A 12,601-nucleotide genomic window follows, 5' to 3' on the forward strand; every position below is an offset into this window, starting at 1 on the left:
CATACTGACACATTGTGATCAGTCATCATCATCAGTTAACTGCCACTGCACCCAGCCCTTTTATGGAAAACTTTGAAGAACTATCCAGGTATCACAGCAGCTGGTGATTCAGAAAGTAGTAACCTCCTTTCTGCATCACGTGCTGCTGAAAGTGTCCGGGAAAAGCAGGGAAGGAAAACTTTTGAAGCTTTGAAACTGTAAAAATATGTGTGGCTTTCCAGTTTTTTTGAGAGAAACAGTCACCCATATCCTGGACAGATTTTCCTCCAGGTAATTACACTCCTTCTCTAGTTTCAAGCAGATACATTATTCTTCATTTACACTTTTAAAGCACTTACGTTGTTGTGACAATCCTTTTCCTTATCTGATGAGCTGGTTGTCCAAAGCAATTTGAAAGATCTTTTCCACAGAGGATAAAATAAAGTAGGCTTTTCCTTTTACCAAATGAATCCTAATTTTTAAGAGTTTAAATTCCAGAGCTCAGGACATTTTCTTGAACCCATCTGCAATTCAGAGTACTCTGCTTTCACAACAGGTATGTTGTGAAACAGCTATTCCTTGCTTTATCTGAAGTAATCACAGTGATATAAAAGTAGTCTCTCAAAGACAGAAGAAAATAGATTAAAACATTAGACCCCTGTAAATAAATGGTGACATTTACAATTTAAATAGTAGTAGTGTCCATTGCTGTTCTACCCCAGCTTAAAAAAAAAACAAAGGGAAATTTTGCTCCTCAAAGCAGTTATCACAGGGTAGGGAAGGAGACAAATCACAAGATAAAGGGAGGACTATATTGTATGAACAAATAGGATTTTGGCCAAAGATAAGGAAAAGGGTTAGTTCAGTAAGAGATTTTGGCAGATAAATTGAAGAGTCATGGAGCATCCCCTAGAGATAAGAAAAAGCATTAATTCAAGATAGTTTGGAGGAGGAAGAGGAGCAAAGTGACAGAATTCTCCTCAACAATGAGGTAAACATGGAAAGTGAAAAAAAAGTTGAGAAAAAAAATCTTCATGTTAAGTTTCAGTCAAGCTTGTGATTAAACCAATGTTTAAACATCTTTGATTAGCAAATAGCAATACATCAAGAAGATGCAGTGAAGAGACATTAAGAAGCAGAACTGCATAATGGAAGCTATGCCTGAAGATGACAAACGAGAAGAACTGATAATTATCAGGTGAAAAACCTCAGGCTGAAGCTGTATCAACAGATACGAAGACACAGAGAAATTGCACTGAATCTTGAGGGGAAGAGACATCCATGAAACATCTCAAGGTTCTGTCCAGACAGACAGGTATTCCCACTCTAAATCTGAGTATGGAGAAATAACAAATGAAAATCATGTTGAAGGATAAAGAATGATAAAAATACCTCACATACCTATGTCTCAAAAATAACAGACATTTTTCCTTAGTGTTGCAGAAGTTTTCTCTTTACTGCTCTCATGATCCAAAGCACATTCTCATCTAGTAACCATTCTCTTGCTGGAATAGCCGAGTTGTCGAGCTAAGAATTGATCCCTATCAGTCCATTCACCTAAAAAGATGAGAACTTCGCTTCCCCTCTGAAAGCGAAGCATCCTCTTAGGATTTACCACATGGCATTTCTTTTCCCTTCAAGACAAGTTTCTAGAACAGCTCACAGCTAGTTGGCATGCAGCCAGCACTGTATTCCCTGGCACCACATACCCATTTAACTTTAGAGTTTGCTGGCACAAGCCAGCTCTGCATTCTGTCCCAGAGATGGCTGTGTTTCAGCAGTAATGAAACTGCAATATACATAGTGCCACATTCTTCACCCCAACACCCATGCAGTCCCAGTGAAAACAATGCAGGCAAAGTTAGAAAAATTACATGGAGGTGACCAAAGGCTGCCCTGCCAAGCTTTTATTAAAGAATCATTTTTAAAATATTACTTTGTTTTCTCCAAATAATCTGTCAGCCCCCACCTTACTCCCCCACTAATTCCACAGAACTTTTCAACAAGATTCGTCAGTATTTTCCTCCTCATCTTCCATCAGAGGGGATCTTCTGTGTTCTCTGGTTCCTCACAAGAGCCATGAAATTATCAGATGGCTCACTGTGTTAGTGATGAGCAGACTGAACTACCTCCAGCTAAGCGCTGGTCATTGAAATAAAAGGGTTTTGAAGTACATGCAGGCAACTGGCAAATTGGGAGACAGAAATTACAGCTCAAAGGACATGTGCTACAGTGCTTTGGAAAGGTCTACTTGACATTAAGATTTATGTGCATAAGCAGGTCTCTTCTGCTTTTTGTTCAGTAAGCAGGCGGCTGAGTATTTGACCACCTTCTTTTAAAAATTCCAGAGCAATGCTGGGCACAGGCAGGCCCACTAAAGCAAGCTGATGTATCTGTGTTCCTATTCAACACAACAGCACTGTGGCCATATCCCCCTCATTTCACCCATATTCCTGGTTCTCTGGGGAGTTGCTCTATCATAGGGAAACCTCAGCACTTGTTCAGCTGCTTGAGTGACCGTCAGCGATTAGGCACCTATGAAACTCTGAGCAAGCTGGGTAGAACAAGCCCTGTGAAGTACCAGGTGAGTATGCTTAACAAGCACACCAATTGCTATTTGCCAGTCACACTGATATGAATAAAGCTGGTTTAAGAATTGTGCTGAGGATTAGCTAGATGATTCATAGGAAAATCCACAATTAAGGGCCCAATTTACATTCAACCTATGTGGCTGAGAGAGTTGGGAAAAGAGAACACTTGGTCTCTTGCTTAGGATGAATCCTAATTGCCTATTTCTTCTGGTTACAGTGATCAATCTCCAAACATGTCTATATTAAGCAAACCATATGTGTATATATGTGTATATACACGTCTTTTAAAATACTAAGTTCCAGATACCCCTGTATGAAACTCAAAACACCAGGATCTGCTCACAGAATTTTACTCAAGATTCCCAAAAGCCACCTCCCTTTTTTCTTATTGTATAGCAAAGAGGAGGATTTGCCCCATTGCCTATAAAACACAGAACAATTAAAGGCACACTGTAAAATACTCTTACATTAATGACACATATCTGTTCCTGGAACACTGCAAGGTACTTGTGATTAGCCTAGTTCACTGAAGAAAGTTGTGAGGGTTGAGGATATATATCTTTGTTTGTTCTTTTCCTCTGAATATTTCTGGGTGCTGATAATAATATCTAATGACATAAAAAATAAGAACACAAGTTATTTTTCTGTCTGGTGAGCAAACATGCTACACAGCTAATAATTGCATGAAATGCTCTTCTGATTTTCACTTGAAAGGCTGTATTTCACCTATTTTGACACCTCTCATTAATGATTTTTGTCCTGGATAGGATGCCTTGCTGAGAAAGGACTGGTTTCTATGGACTTGACTTCTCAAAACCAGAGCTCTCTTGCATTACCCATCATTTACAGGGACTCATTATCAAAGGACTGCACAAGGGTTTAAGCTGTAAAACACCAGGAGATTTGTCTGGACTTTGGAAGAGATTTTATGACGTTCAGGATTTGGGAGCAACAATGTAAAAGAAAAATATTTTTAAGTGCGGCGCTTTCTAGATGCCCTGTATCTCGATGAAGTTCATTTCACTGGTCATCCTTTGACCCTGCTCTGAGCTCTAGCATCTCTCACAGTGCTCGAAGTCATATGGTCTCTCTTTTCTATCTCTGCCCTACAAACAGACAGCCTCTGCTTCCTCCACACCCACTCGCCTCGCCAGAAGCCTCACTGCAACTTCCTGTCAGTTTTATACACTCTTGTGTAAGTGTGGAAGTGCCGTGGACTTCCTCAGAGCACAAGTTTTATCTGAAAGCACCACGTTAACCATTTGCTTACCAAGTGTTTCCTAGAAACATAAATGCTCATTTATTTTTAACTTTCATCAGCTAAACCCTTTGTAACTGGAAAGTATGAGTGACACTTGGGGGGAAAAAAAGGAGATTAACATATTTTAGGACTAAAATAACAGAAAAGCTAGAAAATATCGTAATTATTTGCAGGCTTTGGGAATCCTGCTTTGTATCAGCAAGACTAATGACAGACTGTTCACATCCAGAGGCATAATGATCCACATAAAACCAGTAGTATGTAGCATCTCTGAAACACCCTTCACCAGTGGATCTCAACACCCCATTAGAAACGCAAGAAATACTGCCCTGGCATTTACATTTCCAGCTCTTTATGGTCTTCATTAACTTTAAGCAACCATAGCGTGCCTTTGGCGCACCTCTGAGCAGTAACCAGGCCACGGCTCCCACGCGGAGCGTACAAGCACTCGGGGACAGGGCCGGCGCTACCGCAGGGCGCTCTCGGCCCCCCGGCGTCCCCGCGCCGCCGCCACACGCCCAGGGGCGGGGCGGCCGCGCGCGTGCGCAGGGGGCGGTGCGGAGGGGTCACCCCTCCCTGCGCCCGCCCCTCCCTCCGCCCCCGCCGCGCCAGAGCGAGGCTGGGCGTGCGGCGTCACGGCGACGGCCCCGAGCCGCGCCCCGGCACAGGCGGCGAGCGGAGCCGAGCGGAGCGTAGCGGGCGCAGCGCAGCGGGATCGGCCGGCGAGGCGGCGGCGGCGCGCGGTCGGCGGGGAGCGGAGGCGCTGTCCGGTGGGTAGCGGCCGGCAGCGCGGGCCGGGCCGGGCCGGGCCGCCGTGGCGGGGAGCGGCGCGGCGTCTCTGGTACAGGTGGCGGGGCGGGGTGGGGGCGGCGGCGAGAGGGGGGGCGGCGGCGGCGGAGAGCGGCGGAGAGCGGCGCGCTCTGAGGGAAGGGGCACCAGCCTGGAACATGGCGGAAGAGGAACGGGGAGCCGCCGCCTCGTCCGGCCTCAGGCGTGGTGGGACCCCGAGGGGGTGGGGGGAGCGGGGCGCTGAGGGGCAGCCGTCGCGGTCGGGCCCAGGGCCCGGCCCTGCCCTTCGCCGCCGCCCCCCGCCCGCCGGTCCCCGGCGCAGAAGTTGGAGCGGAAGCGGAAAGTTGTAACCTCGCCGGTCGGGGCCGCGACGTGGGGCCCGGACGGCCGCGGGGAGGGGCGGGTGACGCCCGGCTCGGCCCCGCCGCGGGCGGGGAAGGCGATGGTGCCCGGCGGCCGCCGGCGTTGTCAGCGGGAAGTCCGAGCCGAGCCCCACCTAGTCCGGCCGCGGGAGAGGAGCCGCTCGCTCTTTCCGGCCGGTGTGTGGGGGCGAGGCGGGCGGGTCAGGCCGGGCGCGGCCGGCCGGGGCAGCCCGTCGGGGCTTGTGCCTGGGGTGGCCACGGAGTGGGACAAATAGACAGCTCCGTGGCCTGCGAGTTCCCGTCCTGCTTACCACAGAATGAAATGGAAATGACAGGGCTGTTCGTCTCGTCTAAACACCCCACCATCACCCGTGTCAAAGCAAATGGAAGAATTTGACTGACACTTCCTGCGCCAAACCCGTCTAATGAGTCTGAGATCCTTGTACCCTTCTGCGTGTGTTGATGAAGAAGCGGTTTAAGGAAAACAAAATTTGCAGAGGAGAAAATAAACCCAAATCTGACTGTTCTCGCATTGGCCCTAGATTACAAAAGAGAATGAGAAACCAAGGTTTTCTGCGAAAAAAGAATAACGTGCTTTTACTCCAATTTCCACCTTAAAAGCATGGGTTGTGTTGCTCAGGGTAAACGAAACAAAAAAGGAAAGTCTTTTTCTATACTGTTTTGGGGTATGAGAGTAAGGTAGTACAGTTCCAAGGGAGAGGGTACGTCAGAGATGCCCAGCTTGAAAATAATACAGGTTGTGTGTTCTTGCATTTACATGTTTTGATTAGTGTAATTGTAATTTTCCGCATACAACAGCTACATCTTACCCCAGGATGAGATGTGTAGACAGTGTATGACAAAGACTTTTCAGTACTCCTTCACAGTGAAGTATATATTGAAATTACTGTTATAAGAAAAGGAGACAAGAAACACTCTTCCATGAATTATAATTAAAAGGCAATGGAGCAATTACATTGCCTTAAAGAATAACCATTCAAAAACAAGTGTATTTCCCTCTGGAAAGAATCTCTTATCTCTATGAAAAACTTTGAACATTAACAAGTTACTACCTTTTGGATGACTTGCCTCTATATTAAAATCACAAGCTGTTGGGAGGAAAAAAAACCCAACCAAACTTGGTACAGTTGAGTATTTTCATGTTTTTAATTCATTGCATCTTTTTTTACTCTTGCTCAAAATCTATCCTGTAGACTTCATTCTAGGTAAAAATGAACTGAGTGAATAGTGGGGGATGCTTGGACTATTCACATTAAAGGCTTTGCAAAAATAAACTTTTAACTAAGTAGATGTGGTGTTTTATTCCTTTGGTACCTGTATGTTTTCAGGGATGCTTGTTGTAGTGATATGAACTACTTCAGGTTTGTCTTAGAGCTGTAGTCTAAAACTGTATTGTTATCTGTACCCAAGTAACTGAGTTTGGAATTACACTGTGCAATATAAGTGCTGTGTGTCTTTTTTGCAGCAGATATCTTACTTGGAGCACCCATCTGCCTGGGGGTGAAATAATCTGCAAAACAGAGCTGAAAGACAAAAAAAAAAAAAGTAAAATCAGAACTTTTATATGGGGGGGAAAAACCCAGTAGTCTTTTTACTGTCTGTACCTGTGCTTTTATTACTATATATGTGCACCAGATAAGTTTTCTGAGTGGAATTAAAATTGTGCTTTTTTGTTCCAAAGCTCTGCTGTAGGACAGTTCATCAGAAATAAATCTGAAGTGAGCCATGACAGTTCTTTTTGTGCTGTGCCAGTTTTTGCAGAGTAAAACTGACTGTCTTTTTAATTGAGAGTCTTTCTGGAACAGAGGCAAACAGATGGGAATCTAGGTGAGGGCCTACAAAAGGAGAGAGAAATTGCTTGTATAGCTGAGGAAGGAAGTGTGTTGAAGGCTACACTGTAGCTTGTGATCTCACAGTTAGTAAATGTGACAGGGAACTAAAATAAACAGTTGTCCACCTATCATCTGGGATGTGGGAAGTGCAAGAGTCACAGAAGTACTTGAGTACTTGATGCTTACTGCTGCAGTGCCAATCCTGTCATCCACAGAGCTCTGCTAGCTGCTCAGGGTTAGGTACAGAGAGGTGCTCTTAAGGACAAGAATATCTTGCCGATAAAAACAGGCACTCTTGTCCTTGGGTGTATGCTGAGAGGGTGGGCGGATCCTTTATGAATTGGCCTTTCTAAGTAATGCTTAGATGACTTTCGGATACTCAAGTGACATTTGAGAGTGTTCGTAAGGTTAGGTTCAAGTTGGGAGTTTTAATCAAAATTGCTCTCTTAGTAAAACAGATCGCTCAGCATACGCTGTGCGACAGAAGTTCGTGTTTAGCTTGTGGTTGCAAATGCTGCCACTCCTTTACCTCAGAACAAATCCAAAAGCAGACCAAAGTGCACTGTGTGGTGTCAGTGTGCTGAATCCCAGCTGAGTTGGGGCAGGCTTCTGCTGTGTTCTGTTGCATCTAGGTCAGGTAGAGGGATATTTTAGACAGCCTCCTTGTTCAGAGAGATGAAAGAAGTATCTACAGTAACTACACCTTCATATTTCAAGACAAACTTTGTTTTCCTGCTCAGACATGGTTAAGATGGTCTGTTTCTATTCTTCTTGCATAAAGCAGGGGAAGAAAGAAGTGGTTTTGTACTTGAATGCCATTAATAGACCTGTTTTCAAGTTGACTGAATTTTCAAAGTTGTTTAACAGTTGAGGGTAGTAGATCTTTAGTACCTTAGAGCACCTAATGTATGCCTTTTTCCTTAAGGGCTGTCATCCATGAGGCAACTGGGTGAGACAGACATAGTAGAAGTAATATTTTGATGAAGTTATGGCAGTTTGCTTGTAGTAGGCAAATGCTATTTGGAGAAAGTCAAACACCTTGTCTGCTGATACAAACTGTTTCTTCATGAAGCAGTTGAATGAGGTTACCTTCAAAAGCAGCAGTAGGTTTTGGCTTGAAACTCTCATCTCTCAAGCTTTAGAATGTGTAAAGAAACACTGGACAACTAAAAGTGAAAAAGTTTTTTATTTTTGTGTGTGCCTGTTCATGCATGCTGTTGTGAGCTCCTGACATACTGCATGTTCCTCTCTTCTAGCAGCAAGGAAAGGGTGGAAGGCTGTAAACAGCAGGTTGGAAATCTGCCTATTAGGCAACTTTTGAAATATAAAATGATTTGGGGGCCCTCTAGCTAGTCAGGATGCTTTTTTTTCAAGAACAGTGATTTTAATGGTGATTTTTACTACTAAAGCAGTAAAGGCACTATAAGACCGTAGGGGAATATGTGTTGTGGAATTACCAAAACTTTTTAGAAGTGAACCAGGAAGAAGAGGAGGCATTTGACAATATCTTGTACACTGTCCCAGTCAGCTCTCTATAGTTATTAATCAAAGGACTTGATGTAATTTGAAGTAAATCCCTGCTATGCAGCTATGAAAAGAGACTGCCAAGTAAGTCCACATGGTTAGTTCATTCCTGACCAAGGGAGGAAGGTTAGACCATAGTGCAGGAGTAGGACAGCCTAGCCCTTCTGATGGATTGGTGTTTGCATCCTGTGGCAGACAAGCAACATCTCATGTTTCTCCCCAGCTTGAAATTCTCTTCAGGAAATCTGTACTTTCTTAGATCACTTGGTATCATTCCTGCAGCTGTTGCAACACAGGAAGCTGGCCTAGATCTGAATGACTTGACCAGGTCTTCTGCAAAAAGGATATTGTGTGCCACTGTTACTCATCGATGAAATAATTTGCAATGTAACCCTAATTGTAGAGCTGTGAGAGACCTTACATCATTAATTTTTTGGGCACTATTGAAGACCTGAAACAGTTTATTTTCATAACTGAAGACAAAGCAAGGCTCTATCGTTAAAATTCTTTTTCACAGAAACTCAGGAAAATGTGTTCTTTGCATCAAGATTTGACATTGAAGTGACTCTTACTTGCATTAATTATAGTGGTTATTACTACCTAATTTCAGTAGGTAATCTGGATTAAAGGAAAATATGTACTTCAGCATGTCCATTAGTATGGCTTACTCATAACTTTGTGACATTAGATGATGAAAGTTTTTTCTTAAATTAACTTATCTATTGCCCAGATAACGTATGCCTGTCTAACCTCGTCTTCAGTTAATCTGAAATGATTTGTGAACACAGATAGTCCCTGCAACTTTCTTTTTCTCTGCATTAGTTAGCTTTTGAAGTCTTGTCCTATTTTTCCCACTCATAGTCTGAACACTCTGTTTCTGAAAGCTAACCAGTTGTGCCCTCGCTGTGTTTTATGTCTGCAGTGAAGAAAAGTTTCTTAAAAGCATGCTTCATATATCAGGAAGAAGCAAAAAACCAGTACCACTACGTCTCTGTCAAGGATGAGCTGCAGACATTTGTGTTATCTATGTGGAGTTCCAGAGAGGAGGTACAGGAGGACCTGCTACTAGGAGTGGCACTTCAGCACTACAGAAGTGAAAGTGGTTTTGGTAGTTGCAGAGTCAGACCAGCTACTCGATTTTTTTTTTTTTTTTTAATTTTCATGTATGGTCAGTATTTTTTTATTTGAGATTAAGCTATCATGCTGAGCAGTAGTTGGACTGCATCAGAACCCAGATAACGGTGATAGTTAAGTTGTGAAACTGTACAGTCCTTGCTTGCAGTTAATCAAACTTCTATAACATCTGGTCTAATACTTCCCCTAGATTTGTTAGAAGACTAGTGGAAAGTTGCTAAGTGTTTGAGAATGGTAAACTGGAATGTGAAGTGGAAGTAATCTCCATTGAAGTGGAAGTTACCTAAAAATCTTACTCTCTGCAGTACAGTGTTTAGGACTGGATTGATTTATTTATCAGGTGAGATTTACTGTTGATACTGAGTTGTGGATGTCTGATCACTGGAAATGTTCAAAGCCAGGCTGGATGGGGCCCTGAGCAATCTGATGTAGGGGATGGTATCCCTGTCTGTGTCTGGTGGAACTACATCATCTTCTAGGTCCCTTCCTACCCAAGCTGTTCTCTGTGTGTGACTGTGTGTCCAGGTGTTGGGGGGCAGCCCAACGACATACTGTGCAGGAACCTGTTTTATTAATCTTTTAAATGTGAAGCAGTTATGGGAGATTGTTAGAGGTTGTAAGATGTTGTCAATAACCCTCCTGTGATCTTTCATTCTGAAGGTACCTGCAAGGTAACATTTTGAAAGCTTGATGTACCAGTTGACCCATAAATGTAGCCTACTTGGCTTCCTGTGATTGCTTTTTGCATAAAATATTACTGAAAGGTTTTCTTTGGGTTGGGTAAGTGTATAAATTAACACAGCTTGCAAAATCTTGACTGTTGCACTTCTGGAGTTATATCATTAGTAAGAATAAGGATATATCATACTGTCTTTTTGTGGCTTCTGACTTGTTTAAAAATGGAGTTTTGATGGGCAGTAGATAGTCTGTGAGTGTGGTGGTTTTATTCCCATTCAGGGAATGGTCCTTTTGTTTATTATCTGTATTGGTAGAAGCATACAGAAGATGGAATGTGTTTTCATGGGTTTTATGATGAGGAGCATCAAAAATAAGTTTGTGGCAAGTGTGAACTCACCTTCAGAATTCTTAAAAATAAAATACCAATCCATAGATGAATTTCCAAGGTAGTTTTATATCAACAAGTATACAGTTCAAGATGCCTTGGACTTTAGTTCTTTGTGAGGTGTGAAATGTTACGTTCAAAAATCCAACCTCTACCAAGATAAGTTCTTGAATGTGCCATGCTTCTAGAAACTGATGCCAAATTGTCATCAAATTGTCACTTGGTGGAATCAAAGAGACTGTAGTAGTCCTGTGGCATCGAGGAGCACTGAAGAGGCAAGAATAGCTGACTGTCATGCTGGAGAGTATCAATCTTCTATTTTTCTGATACTTTTTTTTTTTTACTTAGTAGCAGGTTAGGCAGGATTTCACCAAAGAAGAGACACCCTGGCACTTAATCTCTGAGTAAGTTTGGAGACCAGTAGAGAGAAGTTGTAATACTATAATAAGCAGACACTCATAACTAGTTTATCTGGATGCTTGGTCTTCAAATGTTCTTACTTTTGGTGTACAATTTTCTACTTCCTTTTTATATCTGAATACTAGAGAAGAAAGCAAGCATTTCTGAATTATAGCTATGTATACCTCTACTTATTGTATGTTCTTATTTTATTGTTACCTTTTCACCTTTCTTTATATTTGAACTTAAATTTTTATATTTGCTTATATTTTTAATGATCCTCTGGGTTTTTTTCTGATCTCCCTAAATCTTTTATTTCAGGAATTGCCCAAAGCCAATTTGAGGTTCAGCCAGAGATCTTGCATAGAAAACTTAAATGTGGTAGCTGAAATTCTGCAAAGACTGAGGAGTTGAAAATGAGGTTTTACAATTAAGTGCTTTAGGCCACTGTGTGAGCTTGTGTTTGGCATCCTTTTGATCTGTGTAGTATTCTGAAGAAGAGTGCTGTATTACTGTGAGTATGAATTAGAGTGAGAAAATAAGAATATTTCATGTGAAGCTTGGAACAGAAAGATCTAGTAGGTTGTACAGTTTTATGCTTGAAGAAAAAAGAAGTCCTGAAGTCCAAAGAAGTCCTGAAGTCCTCCTTTTCTGCTAGAAATCTGGGTGCTGTTTAGCCAGGAAACCAGTGAAGAAGCAACATTAAGTGCGCATTAGTTTGAACATAGTTTAACTGCAGTGACCAATATTTTGAACAATGTGTGCAGTCTTGGTAACTAGTTCTGCTTCTAGACAGAGGCAAGATCTTAAGATGCAGTTTGCAAAAACTTTTCTTGAAGACAAATATATCAATTTGAAAATATTTGTATTTACAGGTAATGCAATTCTTTCATTACTTAATCTTATTGTGAGACTACTTTTTAAATGGAGTTTGGTGCTATAAGTTTCACAGAGGAAAGCTGAAGCCTCTTTTCTGAGCTGAATGCTGAATCTGCTGTGGTAGTAGAAGTGAAAATAAGGAACCGTTCACAGACTTGCCTACAAAAGGTTGAAGTCACAGATCACAAGAACCTAAACAAAGTAAGCATTTGGTAAACTGCAGGCACCCCAAGCAATGTAGAAATAAAAGACTGGTTTCCTGAAGGATAAACTTGCTTCACTGGGTCAGTCAGGGTAGACTGAAAAGTCATTATTTTGCTTGGGCTGTGCCTAAAATACAGATTGTTTTGAGATGCTTATATTTAATTTGCTGAAAGTAAAACTCTTCAGTGAAAGATTAAGGATGTAATGATAATGCTCATTTAAATGCTGTGGTGATTGTGATTGTCATAGCCTAAATAATAGATGACTCTTAGATTGTGGATTTTATTTAGAGAGGTCTTTCCAAGCAAACCCTTAGAGTCGATTTTAAATTTCAGTAACCTTTGGACATTTTCTGTTTCCTTATCAATGTGTTTGATCTGTTGTGGGTTGACCCTGGGTGGACATCAGGTGCCCACCAAAGCTGCTCTATCACTCCCCTCCTCGACTGTACGGGGTAGTGTATTGGGTTTGCATGGCCAAGCTTTGGTAGTGTGTAGGCTATAGGGGTGGCTTCTGTGAGAAACTGTTAGAAGCTTCTTCCATGTCTGGCAGAGCTAATCCTT

At 42.4% G+C, this 12,601-nt stretch overlaps 1 protein-coding gene across 1 annotated transcript in view; it reads left to right on the forward strand.

Annotated features, from left to right (window-relative positions):
* Window positions 1-4,444: 4,444 nt before the first annotated feature.
* Window positions 4,445-12,601, forward strand: part of RAP1B (RAP1B, member of RAS oncogene family) — a 31,469-nt gene continuing 23,312 nt past the window's right edge. The window contains exon 1 of the mRNA XM_068998745.1: window positions 4,445-4,601. The gene's annotated coding sequence lies outside the window, so the exon portion shown is untranslated. The remainder of the gene's footprint in view (window positions 4,602-12,601) is intronic.

This window comes from Aphelocoma coerulescens, chromosome 1A (assembly GCF_041296385.1).
Source record: "Aphelocoma coerulescens isolate FSJ_1873_10779 chromosome 1A, UR_Acoe_1.0, whole genome shotgun sequence".
NCBI classification, from domain to species: Eukaryota; Metazoa; Chordata; class Aves; order Passeriformes; family Corvidae; genus Aphelocoma; species Aphelocoma coerulescens.